The sequence below is a fragment of the Eupeodes corollae genome, chromosome 1, assembly GCF_945859685.1.
Source record: "Eupeodes corollae chromosome 1, idEupCoro1.1, whole genome shotgun sequence".
Classification (NCBI taxonomy): Eukaryota; Metazoa; Arthropoda; class Insecta; order Diptera; family Syrphidae; genus Eupeodes; species Eupeodes corollae.
In genome coordinates this window covers 27,394,723-27,410,870 of record NC_079147.1, presented here as the reverse complement: position 1 = coordinate 27,410,870, position 16,148 = coordinate 27,394,723, and the positions used below count along the sequence as shown (strand labels likewise).

Genomic DNA, 16,148 nt, shown 5'->3' with positions numbered 1-16,148 from the left:
TTCAGCGCTGGTGTCGTTGTCTGAGTTTTAAGCGGTGCTCAGGTAGACAAAGTCCTTAACTACCTCAAAGTTATAGCTCTCCGTAGTGACGTTTTGTCCAAGACGTTTTTGTTCACTGTTTTTTTTTTTTTGATGCTCAAAAACGATCCACTGACATCACGCTTTGATATTCCAATTATATTAATATCATCGGCGTATCCGAGTGATTGGATGGACCTTAAGAAGATTGTGCCTCTGGTTTTGCACAATTCTTTCCAGAACGATATTGAAGAAGTCGCATGACAGTGCATCGCCTTGTCTAAAACCTCTTTTGACATCAAAGGCATCGGTGATATCTTTTCCTGCAAAAACGGATAAGTTCGACAGGGATGCCAAAACAAGACATTGCTCTGTAGAGCTCTTATCCCTATGGATGCTTAAAATCGATAAAGAGATGGTGGGTATCGACTTGAAGCTCCTAGGTTTTTTCCAAGATCTGCCGTAGTGGGAATATTTGGTCGATAGTGGAATTTCCTGGTCTGAAGCCACACTGATGAAGGCCTATCAGGTTGTTTACGTACGGCTTCAGACGTTACATAATACACTAGAGAGGATCTTATAGGCAATGTAAAGAAGACTGATTCCTCCGTAGTTGGCGCAATTTAGAGGGTCTCCTTTCTTATGTATCGGGCACACTATGCTGAGATTCCACTCAGCAGGCATGCTTTCTTCCGACCATATTTTCAGATGAGTTGGTGCATGCTCCCTACCAAGTCATCGCCTGCTGCTTTGAATAGTTCGGCAGCGATGCCGTCAGCCCCAGCAACTTTATTAACATCAGTTTGGATGTATATATCTTCACTTCGTCAAGGTCGGGTAGGCGAAATTGTTGTTCTGCGTCGCCTAGGTTGAGTGGTTCTATCTCCCTTACAGTGGAATTCGGTTCATCACCGCCGTTATATAATTTATAGAAGTGGTCTTTCCATATTCTCAACATAGACTTTAGTTCTATTTCGATGTTCCCCTATTCGTCCTTATAGGCTTGGGTTCGTGGCTTCTACCATTTGTATTTTTTTTACCTTTTGGTACAATTTACGCACCTCTATAAAAGAGTCTACAAGAATAAAAATGTTCAAAAAAAAAACATCATGACATCGCCAGACTTTTTTTGAAAATAACAAAAACTCTATAAGTTTATAACGAAGATCCATTCAATCGAAAGTCTTGTCTAAATATCAAAATGTGCCTGCACAACATCACCACAAAATTAGATGTAAGTTTTCGAAGTGTGCTGGAAACTTTCAAGCTACATACCAGATCTTGTTTTATAACTCATAAATATGTTAATATTTAAAAAATATATATACGTAATTAGGAATCAAATTTTTAAATTTCACAACACTTCTTGAATTCTAAAATTATGAGTACTAGGGTCATCATCAATCAATCAATTTTGACATTTAATTTTTATAAGTCCGTCTAAGTACTTGCGAACTTTGAAAGTAAATGAAATCGCTATGAGATAAGCAAGAGCTTCAACATTTAAACAAGAAAACTAAAAAATGCCACCCACATTAAAAGAAAGATTTTCAGAAACACTAAGTCAGATTTTCTGATTAATACTTTAATCTTAAAAAGTAAAATTTAGACTCTACTTTTCAGGAATCGTCAATTTTTTGAACTTAACATGTTTGAAAATAATTTTCCAAAACAAAATTTAAGTTTGGATCATTAATTTTGTATGTAACATTTTCTATATTATTGGCCTTTTTAGGCCTTTAAACATATTACGAGTTACACACTTAAATGAAAGTAAACTTAATGTTAAAGATTTATAGAAGGCGGGCAGGAATTCCGAAATTATACAATAGCAAAAAAATTGAATAACATTTTCTTGTGCACCACACTGTCTGCTTTGCAACATTACATCGCATATTATCATCTTCCCTTTGATTCTTCCTGTTTACATTAAGCCACAGCCAATTTGCTATTCCACTGGGGCCACATATCGCCAGCCTTGTCGAGCAACCATAACCGACTATAATAAGGGACGAACGTTCGACGCAACACCGCAGGCGATACTTAGAGTTCGCATCTATTTGTTTTGGAATTAAATAATGTGCACTATGGTATGCTGATGCTGCATGTGGTTATAAGCAGGTAAAGATCGACTAACTACTACAAGAACCTATACCTATATATAGAAGAAGTCCTGCGGTGTGTATACTGCACATCCTCGCTGTTGTGTACAGAAATCGCATGTTCGCATAAATGTTTTAAGAAGAAAAGAAATTCCCTGGCGACAGGAAAACAAGTTGCTTCCTTGGAATTTATCCGGAAATGCTTATCGCGCTCTACAAATTGAGTAACCTGCCTTTTGGTTATAAATGATGGCTATGTGCTGAGCGCCCCCCATCAACAAAGAAACTAGATCATACCTTGCTATATACCTGATGGTCTGATGGTTTAAAGGTAGTGAAGGAAAAAAAAGATAAATGTGATGCTGTATCGTGATGTTAAGAATATTCATTAGATTCTTAATGGTAATTGTATCTGAACGCATAGAACTATGCATGTGGAGTGCAGTGCAGCATATGTGGTGCAGTAGAGTCTGTATTTATGTTGGGTGTCCGTTCTTCCACACTTATTATTATTTAAAGTTTTACCCATCAGCGATGATTTAACCCTCGAAGGCATTCAATTCGTCTTCTATTTAAGTTTTTTTTTTTATTTTTCTATCAACAAAAATAAACGAAACCCGAACATGCAAGAAAAACGTAATTACTAGATATGCAGCAAGTTTGTATCGACCAGCTAGCGATAGATAGATAGATAATAATTTACTATAGTTTTTCCAAGGAAAACGGAAAAGGTGCTCGTTGGCTATTTTGGCATCTTTCTTGAACATCACCATCACTTTACCATCTCACTCTCAGCGCAGCATCTCAGCATGCGTGCTTGGAAATCGTTGTTGTTTTTTTTTTTGTTGGACCTCGAGAATTCATGTGAGTAAGGTGGCTCTCCATCAGGTTCTGATTGTATAGCTTATAGGACATAAAGAATATTTATAGAATAGAAAAGAACAACACAACTTCAATTACACTAATTTAACCCTATTTTATGACTTAATTACGTGCTTTTGGATAAGCGAATGAAATTTCAAATGAAGTATGATGTATCGAACGATGCCTTATTTTTTAACCAAGTTATACTCTGGGTCAATTGATTTAAGTCATAAATTATATATTTCGTTAGTTTATTTTTCCAAAGATCAGATAAAGCTTTAAAACAACTCGCCTAATATTTGTCCAAAGGTCAGCTAAGAAGCCAGTCTTTAAATATTTCAAGAAACTCCCTATGAATATCATACAAAATTAAAAAGATAAGCTAATTATGACGATTTCGTTAACATCTTTGAAGTTCGTCTTCTTCTGTTCTTCTCTTAATGTTTGTTCTAAAAAAAAAAACAGATAATGTAAAAAGGAAAAAAATGGTACAATCGAGTGGTACGGAGTGTATTGACGTCTGGCACGAGGATGTACAGCTAATTTTAGTTGTTTTTTGTGTTGAAATATGATAGGCATTTAGGAGAAGGCGTTATTTTACAGTCGTATATTATTTGTCGGAGATCCTTAGACACACACAGGAGTGTGTAATAGATTCAAAGAAATATTGCAATGAACCTGCGCAGGTTAGTTGTGAGAGGTTGGGATTAGAACTTTATCTTCTGTAATAGTAGCAAAAATAGTTTAAGTGTAAATTATTTATTGAGAGATTCAAAAACTGATGTTGTCTTCTATAGGTTTCTAAAAATTCATAGAAGCTTCGAATTAAAATATGTTTTTAGATAAAGTCGTAAGGTCACTTAAGTCCAAAGTGATCTTAATTTCAATTGATCACAGAGCTTAGTTTTGAGTACAATTTTAGAGGCCAAATAAAATCTTTTTAAGCAGTATTTAATTTTCTACAAAAAAAGACAGTCTTCAATTGATAGGTCTCCGTATCGGTGTTAAAACCGCTTCAATCTTTCTATTTTCTATTCTTCTTTCAAAAATGAGAGACTTATAAAGGCGTTTGTCTGCGTCTTTTCTCTTATGGTATGAATCCATAGAATAACGTGACGAATTATTTGGGTATAATAGAAGTGTTTGGACTCGTGTCTGATGGATATCGGTAACTCTTATCAACTTCTATAAGCCCAACAAGCAACATAACTTCTATTTTTTTGAATATTTAATAATAAAAATCGTTGAGCTGCAAATAAGCGCCGAGACAGACGCTCAACGAAAAGCTGAATTGCGAAACGAATATCGGATTGCACACAAGATGGTCTATCGTGTGTGAGACGTGACAGGAGGGTGATGAAAACGCTGCAAGAAGAGGAGATATCCGAGAATTGTACCAAATAGCCAACAAAGTTGTCGGAAAAAAACGCAACAACAATCATCCTGTAATGGATTTGGATGGGACACTATTGGTATCAATTGAAGATCGTCTTCGCAGGTAGAAGGATCACTTTTGAGCCCTGTTAAATGAGGACCCCGTTGAACAGATCCTGCAGGGGTATTGACATAAAATCTCCTTTAGTAGCGGACATTGAAACAGCGATTAATCTCCTCAAAAACAACAAAGCATCAGGGCTTGACGGAGTACCAGCGGAGTTCCTGAAAGCTGATCCAGCCACAGCAGCTGGTATCTTGCAACCGCTTATACAAACTGTTTGGGAAAACGAAACCTATCCCAGGGAATGGAAGGATGGAGTGATTGTTAAGGTGCCAAAAGAGGTGATCTCAAGAACTGCAACAATTGGCGTCGAATTACAGTTTTGTCCGTTTTCCCAAATCTAATGGCAACTTTAATCCTCGAACAAATAAATGCTAGAGTTGAGACTACACTCAAGAGGAATCAGGCTGGCTCCCGCAGCGGTCGGTCGTGCGTTAACCATATCAACACCTTACGCATTGTTCTTGAGCAGTCTGCCGAATTTCAAACACCGCTAAACCTCATGTTTGTAGATTTTGAGAAGGCTTTTGACCGAGTTAACTGAGAATGTATAAGAAGATCACTTCTTGTGAGAGGAACTCCGCCAAAAATTGTTGCCATTAAAAAGCAATCCTTCAAAAATGCAAGGTGTTTCGTGTTGGACAATGGGCAGCTATCCGACTCTTTCGAAGTGCGTCAGAGTGTGAGACAATGGGATGTTTTATCGCCAATTCTTTTTCTGCTGGCGATAAATGATGTTCTACGGCCAGCGTCGGTACAACTTAGAGGCAGGGTATTCAATGGAGAACGTTTAAAAGACTTAGCCATTTAGACTATGCCGACGATATATGTCTCATATCAAATAACATCAGTGGGCTGAACGAGATGTGTCAAAATTTACGGATGAAAGGAAAATTGTGCAATCTTAAAATAAATAGCAAAAGATAAAAATAATGCTATTATTCTGCATGACAGGCCTGTTGATGAGGTCGAACAATTTAATAACCTCGGAAGAATTGTATCAGCAAATAGTGGTACGGATCTGGACGTAAACAGCAGAATAAATTAAGCTCGCGTTGCCTTTGGTGCTCTGTTCCAAATTTGGTAATCCAGTCAATTCTCCTTACGCACTAAACTGAGATTCTTCGATTCCAATGTGAAATTCGTGCTATTATATGTATGCTTGTGAAACATGGAAAGTCTCGGCCACCATCTCGAGTAAATCGCAGGCTTTTGTGAACCGCTGTCTGCGTCACATCCTTAAAATTCGCTGGCCACAAACAATATCTAACCAGGAATTGTGGCGTAGGACCGGGCAGAGGCTTAGACATCGACATCAGAAAGCGCAAATGGCAATGGATTGGTCACACATTAAGGAAACCAAACGATGATGTCGCCCTATGCCCCGTACAGGGTTAGAAGACCTGATGATGTTGATGATGAAGATTTAATGTTTGACTTTTGATGCTTAAAAAGAAACATCTTCGCTCAAATATTATAGGTATGTCTGTTATTGCGTCATATTGCCGATTTATGCCGAATAACACTTCATAACCATACAAGCTTTACCAGCATCAAAAGATCAATAATAAAAAGTGATAAAAAGAAGTGGACCTAAAATTGATCCCTATGGTACTCCCCATGTTATGAAAAAAGTATTCAAAAAATGTATCAAAGTTAAGTTAAATACAGTTACAGCATTGAAAAGATACAAATATTTTGAATCTTAAAAATATGAGTAAAATAACAAAACATATGACAAAAATCAAAAACGACTTTTTAAAAATTATCAGATAATTGAAGCTTTATAAGTTTTTTAGTACTGAAACTTATTTAAAAAGTAGAATTAAAGAGGCCGACATTAAGATGAATAAGAAGTTAATTTTAATAATTTGCAATATTACCTTTATGTGTTTTAAAAAAGCGTATAAGATAATTATTTACAGTAATAAGCTTGGCGTTTCAAAGATACCAAGAAGAGTACAACAAGAAACAAACAAAATCTTCACTCCTATTATTGAAACAATTTTAACTAATTGATCTAAAATTGAGTTAAAAATTCTTTATACGAACGTAAAACGTTTTCCAAGCTTATTTGAACTATTTGACAATTTTTTTTTTAAATGTAGTTTTCAACTCAACTCTTTTATTTTCAAGTAAAAATACAAAAACATCTTTTCTCAAATCGGACCTTAACATTATTTTATGAAAATATTATTTGAATAGACCATTGTGTCATCATTTTTCTTTCCATACATACTGTGCCCTTCTATTCTCCTCTGTTCTGTCAGATTTTTGGTTAAACGTCTCCGTGATGATTCTTTGAAATACATACACTCTTCTTCATCTCTGTAAGTACCACATAAGAGTTTTCCTTTCACTACAAAGATGAAGAACATCACAAAATTCCACTGATCTCTATTTCAAATAGATCCTTATCCTATATACTCCTTTTTCGTCTATCGTATCTTATACAAGTACACGACTACATACGAGTGGATACAATAAGAGAAACTTAGCCTTCCCGCCAAACTGCTATTATGTTCGTTATAGATATCTATCGACGACTTCAAGTAGGTATAACTTGCCTTGTTCATATACACAAATGGTACTTTATTGGATGAGTATCTGTACAAGAGGTATGTATATCTTTTGCAACATTATTATCATAGCAATGTATCTTTTCTTTAAAGGTAAATCCTAAGCTCTTAAAGATGGACACAAAAAATAACTTGATATCATCTGGAGAATTTCTTCAAAGTACAAATCAAGAGTGTTGTCCATCTTTTTGTTTTTTGATTGGCAACCATCAAGTACTCGTATATGTGCGTTTCTAAGTTATCCATACGTCTGTCTGTCTATTTATTTCTATTTTTCATCTATATTGGTATCTTGATTATCTACTTTTTATATGATTTAGTATCACGTTGTATCTATTTTTTAGCAATAAAATCTAATTTAATTAAAATAACTAGAAAAGTCTGATCGGTGTGTGTGTTCCTTGTTTTTTTTTTATTCCAACCTCCAACTTGACTTGAATGATTTAGTACCATAGAACCTCCTCAATTCTCTTGGAAAACTTCTGTGGCTAATGTTGGTTGATGCGTGAAGGGGAAAACTTCTAAATTGCCCTTAGGATGTCCCCAAAGAAAATCTATAATTTCCATAATCATAGAGTATCATCAATTTTATAGAACAACAACAACAGAAAAAAAAACACAAAAATTGATTGATTACGATATAGAACTTAGATAATAGCTGTAGGATAGAAAATCTATAGCTTGGCTTAAAGATGTGAACTTGAGAATATTAATTTAAATATCTGTTGATGGATTTTTAAAAAGGAGGAGTTCTATAAGGCATCTCAAGCTAAGAATGCTTTGATGATTCTTTTGGTAGTTTATTTCCTTAAAGCGATTTATGCGATAAGGAAATATGTCGACATTCTCTTTCTTTGCTTTTTCTGTTAAACTATATTTTTTCCTCTGTTTTATCGAAGGATAAATTAGACTATAGGTTGGGTGGGTTTTTAAATTGTTAGGTTTCATCGTTAAAACATTAATCAATTGGCCTAAAGCGAGAAAGTGATTATAGGGAGTAATAGACCAATATTGATGATGGTAAATTTAGTATGTGTTTTTACTCTAACAACAATTCAAGCATCTAAATATACACTGATGTACATACCTTTTCTTGTGTTTGTGTTTTTTTAAATTTATTAATGGATCTGTAAAGATAAGAACAAAATATTGAAAAATTATGTTAATCGTCATTCAAATCAATTTCACTTAAAACAATCTAAAAGAAAATGTAAGCAAAACATCTTTCGAAAAAACACCGTATTGATTAGGTTCAGTTAACGTTAACATCAGAGTTCAAATTTAGGATGATAAATAAAAAGCACAAAATTTTACTCCAATTTTAATTTTATTATGTTCAATTTTCACCCCTTAACTCGCCTCTTTGAAAGTCTTACAAAATTCTAGTAAAAAATAAACATTATTCATAAAAATTATAAGTAGTTATCTTTCTCCGCCTTAAATCATCATAATTTGAATCATTAAGTACACAAATATTAACACCCATTTAACCTCCCCAAAAACTTATAAATTTGCTGAAAAAACCGTGATGTATGCATGTTTGAAATCATTAAAAACATTTTTAATAACAGTAATATAAAATCATGTTAGCAATGAAAACAAAAGAGTTGAAGTGCGAACTTTATTTTGTGTTTTTATTTTTCTTTTTATTACTTTAACTTCCAAAATTTGAAAACACGAAAGTCATACAAATTAAATAAGGAATTGTTTTTTTCCCTCAAAGTAAACATAACGAAAATAACAACAACAATCGAACATAAACTCGTTAACATCAATTTATACCTGAAATGAGGTGAAAAGTAAGGCTTGAAAAAAAGAAATAAATACAAAAAATAGAAATAAAAATGATATATAAAAAAAAATATAATCAAATCAGCTAAAAAACCGAAAGCAATATTTGTACTCTTTTGACATTTAACCCACTTTCTTGACTTACAAGAAAAAAATAAATAGAAACAAAATATAGAAGAGCTTTCGGATTCTCTATAGAAATCAAAATTCATTCTTTGATTTGTATCTAATCAAATTAGTCACGTTTACTGCTGCCTGGTTTTATTTTTCTTCTTAAGTATTTTTTCTTTGTATCTATCTAAATCTACACCTGCGGATATGCGTTGTCTTTATTCACGCAATAAACTTATGATCTTTTAGAAGACATCAGAATAAGAATACAACAAATCTCGTTAAGCTATGGAAGAAATTAAAATATATATGAATTAGGTTTAAAAGAATGGAATTTCCCCTGCAGACAGACAATTTGGCGGCAGTCAATGCGACGACGACGACATGAATCAACAACGCACGAGGCACATCCCGAACGTGGAAAGTGGAATTCAAAACGTCTTTGACGCACGTTCACATCGTCGTTGCATCTTCATGGTTCTCCTTGCTTCACTTATTCACGGTCGCTCGAGCAGTGGTGGGGCTATGCGTATGCATGAAGTTCTCCTTTAGATAAATGAAGATAAATTTATCAGATATTTACTAATGTCATAAGTCATTTTCCACATATAGAAAAACTCTCTTTTCAAAACGATAACAATTACATATAAAACCAAAATGAACTAAGATAAGTTTAAAAGGTACAATGAATTTGGAACAGAGTGCGTGTGTAATCGCGGTATCCTTTTTATCCTTTTTTCTCTGCCCATATTACTGTATGTTCGGTGGCATTTCAATTGGTTAAATATTTATATCTGCCTCTTTTAGATTAGAATGCGGTGCACGGTGTGCTTCTTTTGCTTAATGCCGCGATCCGCTGAGATAAACAGCAGTCTGTTTTGCGATTTTTCTTGACGAAAAAAAAGTTAAGTTAAACTTGGATCATAGAAATTACACTCGGTTTTAAAATGTGTTTTAAGATCTCTTATCTGAAAAATCAGTTTTTAAGTAGTTTAACGATAGTTATGAGTTTGTATAATAAAAGAAACATAATTTGGAAGACTAAAAGCAGCAAGAAACCGGCTCCTTAAAACGGGTAGTTAAACCAGCTTAAAATTATGTTTCATACTAAGATTTTATTTCCCTTGTCATGGTAATTGCAAAGGACTGTCATCTCAGAGGCATAGGTTTTTCACAGGCCTTATGCGAGGTTGATGCGAGAGAGATGAATGTCACTAGGCCTTTGTTCTCAACAGACTGTTGCGCAATCTAATTTTGTCTTTATTAAGAACTAGCTTTTTTGTTAAAAAACCTGAGCTGTACTTTGTTGTACGTATGTTTGAATTGTGCCCAAATGGGATGATGCTAAGTGTGATTGTCATAAGTTAGGTTAGGTTTATACATTTTAAGAAGATGATATGTTACTGCAATACATTTTCATATACGAGGTTTTTTATCTTTCCTTCCTTAGCCAGAACGTAAAGATTTTGTCTGTTTGAGACTCTGGAGCACGCTACATATAATTGTCCATAGGAAAAACAGTTTTTTTTTGTTTCAAATTTACACCTGCAACTTTCAGGGTTTGCCCCTGAGTTTAGTTTATTGTTATTGCAAATGCTGCTTTCAACTGACCTCAGCTGTTACCACGATTGAATACCTTGAGACCGAGACTCCTTCAAAACTGATGACTTCCAAGTTGTCTTTGGTCTTCCAACGCGTCTATTAACCTGGGGATTCCATTGAACCGATTGTTTTACTTTATTGTCGTCCGTTTTTCTCAGTGTATGGCCTATCCAACGCCATTTCCGTTGCATGATGTCTACGTCCGATTTTTTCTGTTCGGTCCTATTCCACAGCTCAACGTTAAAAATGGTTTGTGGCCACGGGATCTTCAGAATATTGTGCAGACAACGGTTAACGAAAGCATGTGGTCTACTAGAGATGTTGGCAGAGCATTTCCATGTTGCATAAGCATGTAACAGCACTGGTTTGACGTTGAATTCAAGACTTTCAACTTGCTGCTTAGCGATATTTTGCTAGAGTTCCACACAGAACAAAGGATTCCAAATGCACTACGGGTTTTGTTTATTCTACTGCTAACATCCAGGTCCGTTCCACCATCGAGAGCTATAAAACTTCCCAGATAATTAAACTGCTTGACCTCTTTTATGGTCCCCTGCCTTAGAATTACTTTTGTGCTTTGGCCTGTGGTCATTACTTTGGTCTTATTTGTGTTAATCCTTAAGCCAGCCACCTCTCCATTTAATTACAGTGAATGACACACCTGATTTAAGCCTGCCGTGTTATTAGCCTTGAGACATATATCGTCACCATAATCTATGTGGCTAAGCTTGTCAAATAGGCTCCATTCTCTTTTATTTGTACCCACCGAGGCAGTCATCACATCGTCAATCGCCAGCAAAAATAGAATTGGTGACAAGACATCTCCTTGTCTCACTCCTTGACGCACATCAAAGGAGTCGGAAAGCTGTCCATTGTGCAACACAAAACACCTTGCGTTGTTGAACGATTCTTTAGTAACATTGACATTTTCTCAGGGATTTCTCGCGCAATAAGCGATTTCCAGATGCATTCAAGATTGACCCGATAAAACGCCTCCTCAAAATCTTCAAACATTAGGTTCAGCGGTGATTGGTACTCAGATGATTGTTCAGTTGATGTGGTCGACTCACGATCGGTAGACTCGATCCTGGACTTAATCCTCTCGAGAATAATAGTTGCCATTAACTTCGGTGAAACGTACAGAGCTGTGATACCGCGCCAATTATTACAGTTTTTGAGGTTTTCTTTCTTTGGTAACTTTACAATAACTCCATCCTTTCAGTCCTTTGTATAAGTTTCACTCTCCCAGACAGCCTGCACAAGTTTAAGCAGAATACGGGAAGCTACCTCAGGGTCTGCTTTTAGGAATTCTGCGGGAATACCATCAAGTCCAGCTGTTTTTTTTTCTTAAGAAGATGTATCGCATTACTTATCTCTGCACTTGTTGGGGGACTGGTGTCAATACCCCTAGAAGATATGGGCATGTTGTTCAATTGTGGATTCAATTCTGCATTGTGTTCATTATTTAGTAGCGCACAAAACTGCTACTTCCATCTTTGTAGCTGATCTTCTATCGTCACTAAAAGGTTGCCGTTCAAATCTAACACGGGATGGTTAGTGTTATGCAGCTCACTTGCTCCCTTACTTGGGTGCCGGGTCATTAAAAAATTTTAAGAAATTGCAAAGCCGACGAACTTCCGAAAAATGGAACAATTTTACTTTTGATTGGCATCAAATCCAACATGGGTATATCTCTTAAGCTACTTATGCTTAAGCATGATACGCTGAGGAAACTAAACTACATATAGTGTATTGCAACCACTTTTCGGTCAACAAAACTAATTTAATCAAAGCTTGATGCTAACCACTTTTAGCCTATAATTTTAGTATGTAGATTGCAAATTAACTCCGTTATAGGAGTTTTTACAGGACACTGTTTGATGGGTAGGCATGGTTTTCAATTTGCGGCTCCTGCAAACGATTTTTGCAAAAGATGCAAAAATGAAAAGAAGAGGAGACAGTGTGTTACTTTCTATGTTCAAGTCCTTCCCTATCACAGATATCAAATGAATTTTAACATCTTTTATCTTAAACTCATCATAGCTACCTCTTACTGGTTCAAGAACCAGGTAGTATCATAGCGGACCAACCATTGGTGCAAGTAAAAATTGGCCATTTGTCATCTTTCTCCTCAACATGCACCACTGTCCTCACACGCATCTAGCCAACTCAACAGAAAAAGGGTCAACGAAAGAAACAGAAAAGAAAAATCGAAGACTTTCCTCGCAAACAATTTTAATGTCATTTGCGATTAAAATTTTTCCTTTCATCCGTTTATTCGTTTGTTATAAAAAGATTGTTTATGTTTTTCTTAAGTTTATTACTTGTAACAACAACAACAACTGTTGTCATAATCCTCTTTATCGTATTCGTTTGTTATTATTGTTTTTGTTGGTCGTTTATCAGATACATCGGACATATCATGTATGCATTCTGCACGGCCGGCGTTTGTGGAGACTCCGGGCATCCATATCGAGCGACCGTCATCATATCAAAAGGAAAAAATATGAAATTTCAAATTCAAATTTATTGGAATATGTGTGCGTTTGTTTTGATTTATGTTAAAAACCTTGACAATGAGCTTGATGATGGGAGAAGAAAAAGAACCAAAGATTCTTCAGAAGATATTGAATTGCGAATTTGTTCTTTGAGGACCATAATCTTTTTTATGGATCGTTTTCGATTTCTTTTGTCCATCGGTATTTTTTAACGTTGTTGTTGTTTTGTGTGTGTGTTTTTTTTAAAGAGTCGATGAAATGGAGATGTGTTTTTATGTAATTTGTCTCTTGAATGTTGGTTTATAATAAAATTATATCCCAAACTGCATCGATGCGTTGCATATAGGGTTTCGATTTCTGTTGGACTTGACTATTATTTTCGTTTTTATTGCTCAAGGGTTTCAAATAAAGATGCGGTATGCATCTTGAGTTCTATATTTAGAATTTACAATCAATTGAATACAAAAAACAAATATTGACAACTCTCCACGCTGCGTTGCTGATCAAATCGGATGCACATTTCAAGCAATGCATGGGGCTATGGTGGCATGGTTGATTTTTATAGAAGTTGACAGTGATGGCAATAAATGCGGAATAGGTTCGCAGAATGACCATCTTGACGATCGAAGACACGAGCATTGCTGTGAGTTGTCTTTTTAAATTATGTTGACTTTTTTATAGGCAGGTACTAGGGTAGCGGCTCGGAGCGACAGTCGCGGCGGCGGCGATTACGATCGATAAGGCACAACAACGATGCGTCGACAGACGCACGCACGGAAAAACGATGTTGATGATGGGCTTTTATGCGTGAATCTTATAAATGCTGATGATGGCTTTTATAAACATATATAAAAGTACGTAAGGAACAAAACGCGCGCATTTTATGTCCTTTGATGATGACCTTCGAATAGTTTATATATGATGACTATAAATAGGGATTATGGTAAACTGGGTTTTCGGATGTAGTTAAACTGGATCACAAATTTATTTATGTTTAAGTGAAACTGAATTCAAACGAAACCATCTCACGCTGCTTTCAATTTTTTTTTATTGCGGTTTTATACGATGCTTATATATTTTTGCATTTATTAAAGCACTATATGTCTGCATTTAAAATAACTCTGAGAACTTTGACAAGCTTGATTAAGTGTTTATCAGAAAATATAAAAAAGAAATTGAGATGGAAAAAGGGTTTCATTTTCAATAGCACGCTATCTGGACAGCTATCACTCTTAAGGCAGTCATTTTTGACAAATGATAAATAAAAAATATGTAAATTTTACTGCAAAAATGGTTAACATTTTGTGGTGCCAATTTTATAGTAAAACATCTTCCCAAAAAGCCATGAATAAACTGGTGGAAACATTTAAGAACATGGGCCAAGTGAGTTAAGAAACTCTACTAGGTATGAAGTGCTTTGTCCTGAATCCATGAATGTGTCTCTTGACAAAAACTCCATCATATCTACTGCGACTTCATCAAACATGTTTGAATTCATTATCAAAAACCGTCGTTTCTTGGTGCTTGAATCGTTATTTGATAGAGAAATTGGTCACCAAGTGTGTTTTTTCATAATTAGGTAACACTTAAATGGTTTTGTATACCTTTAATATGCCAAAGACTCAGTGTGAGCATTAGGAAAAGAGGTAAGGGTTGGATAGGAGGTGCCAGTGTAAACTGATGGGCATTCCTTAAAGCGTGGGTATTACGGTTAAATTGTTTAAGGTGTGGAATGCAACTAACTATTTCAATAAAGCATTGTCCGCTTAAATAACGATACAAAAGGGTGAGACAAGAAACCTTGCATCGATGTTCGAGTGACGTTAACGAGTTGATGATGTTAATGTCAATCATTTTAAAAGCTGAATACTGTCCAAGAGGCATAAGTATGTTGAAGCAGCACCAGGCCAGAGATGAGAGTTATATTCAAGTTTCGGACGTATATAGGCTTTGTAAATTGTAGCTAGATCAGACGGAGAGAAAAATTTCTTGCAACTCTCAAAAAACCTAGACATCTACCGGCATTTTTTGGCAACATTGCGTATGTGATCGCTCCACAAAGGGTGGTTGTTGATACACATTCCGAGGATGTCGAGATTTTCCGTTTCGTTGATACAAGTGCCACTTATAAATAAAGAGCATAACGGGCTTATCTAGCTTTAACGATACAATACAAAAGGGGTTTACCCATTGTACAATGCTGTTTAGGTAGGAATTTAGTGAGCTTATGATATTTTGTCGTTGCAGTTCCACATCCGAAGAAGAGGATGTGAGTCTGAAAACGAATATGAAAGGCTTAGAGTTCTATCGTCAGCTAAACCATGAATTGGATTAGAAGTTGCAAACAGAAGATCATTACAAAAAATGAGAAAGAGTGTTGGAGATAGAACAGAACCCTGGGGCACACCAGCATTTATTTTGTATTTTTCAGACTTGAATCCATCGAATACATTTTGTATTGAATGATTCGAAAGGTAATTACTAATCCAATGAAGCAGATATTCGTGAAAACCGGAACCACGCATTTTCGATAAGAGAGCCTGATGCCAAACCCTATCAAATGCTTTCAAAATATCAAGTGCAATAATCTTACTTTTTCTAAAACGCAAAGATTTGTTCCACTTTTCTGTGATATGAACCATGAGTTCGCCCGTGTGCCTATTGCTAAGAAAGCCGTATTGCCGGTCACTGAGAAGCTTTAGCGTTTCCATGACCTTGAAAAGAAGGGACGTTAGTGCTATCCTTTTTTTGGGATTGGCTGAACAAATGCAGTTTTCCAACTACTCGGAACGAGCCCAGAAGAATAGAATAGATCATAGATGGAAAAGCTTACACAGTTGTTTTGCTAGCGTGGAATAATACTTCTTCAGAATAAAAGCAGGGATACATCTGAGCTAGCGGATCTATAACTGTTGCGATCCTTAATAATTCTCGCCACAGTTCGAGTACGAAAAAATATTGGTCCCATAAAATCATTTACGCGTTCAAGAACTGGGGGAGTCATGACACTATCTGGTAAGGTGGAATTTCGGGCGAACTGTTAGCTTTACCAATAGAGCTAACTAAAGGAATGTCATGGACAACA

At 35.6% G+C, this 16,148-nt stretch overlaps 2 protein-coding genes across 2 annotated transcripts in view; one reads left to right on the top strand and one right to left on the bottom strand.

Moving 5' to 3' along the window:
* LOC129953724 (uncharacterized) overlaps positions 1 to 8,190 on the bottom strand; it is a 108,334-nt gene extending 100,144 nt beyond the window's left edge. The window contains exon 1 of the mRNA XM_056067119.1: positions 8,149 to 8,190. The gene's annotated coding sequence lies outside the window, so the exon portion shown is untranslated. The remainder of the gene's footprint in view (positions 1 to 8,148) is intronic.
* LOC129953725 (autophagy-related protein 16) overlaps positions 1 to 16,148 on the top strand; it is a 323,558-nt gene that overhangs the window by 135,644 nt on the left and 171,766 nt on the right. The window lies entirely within an intron of this gene.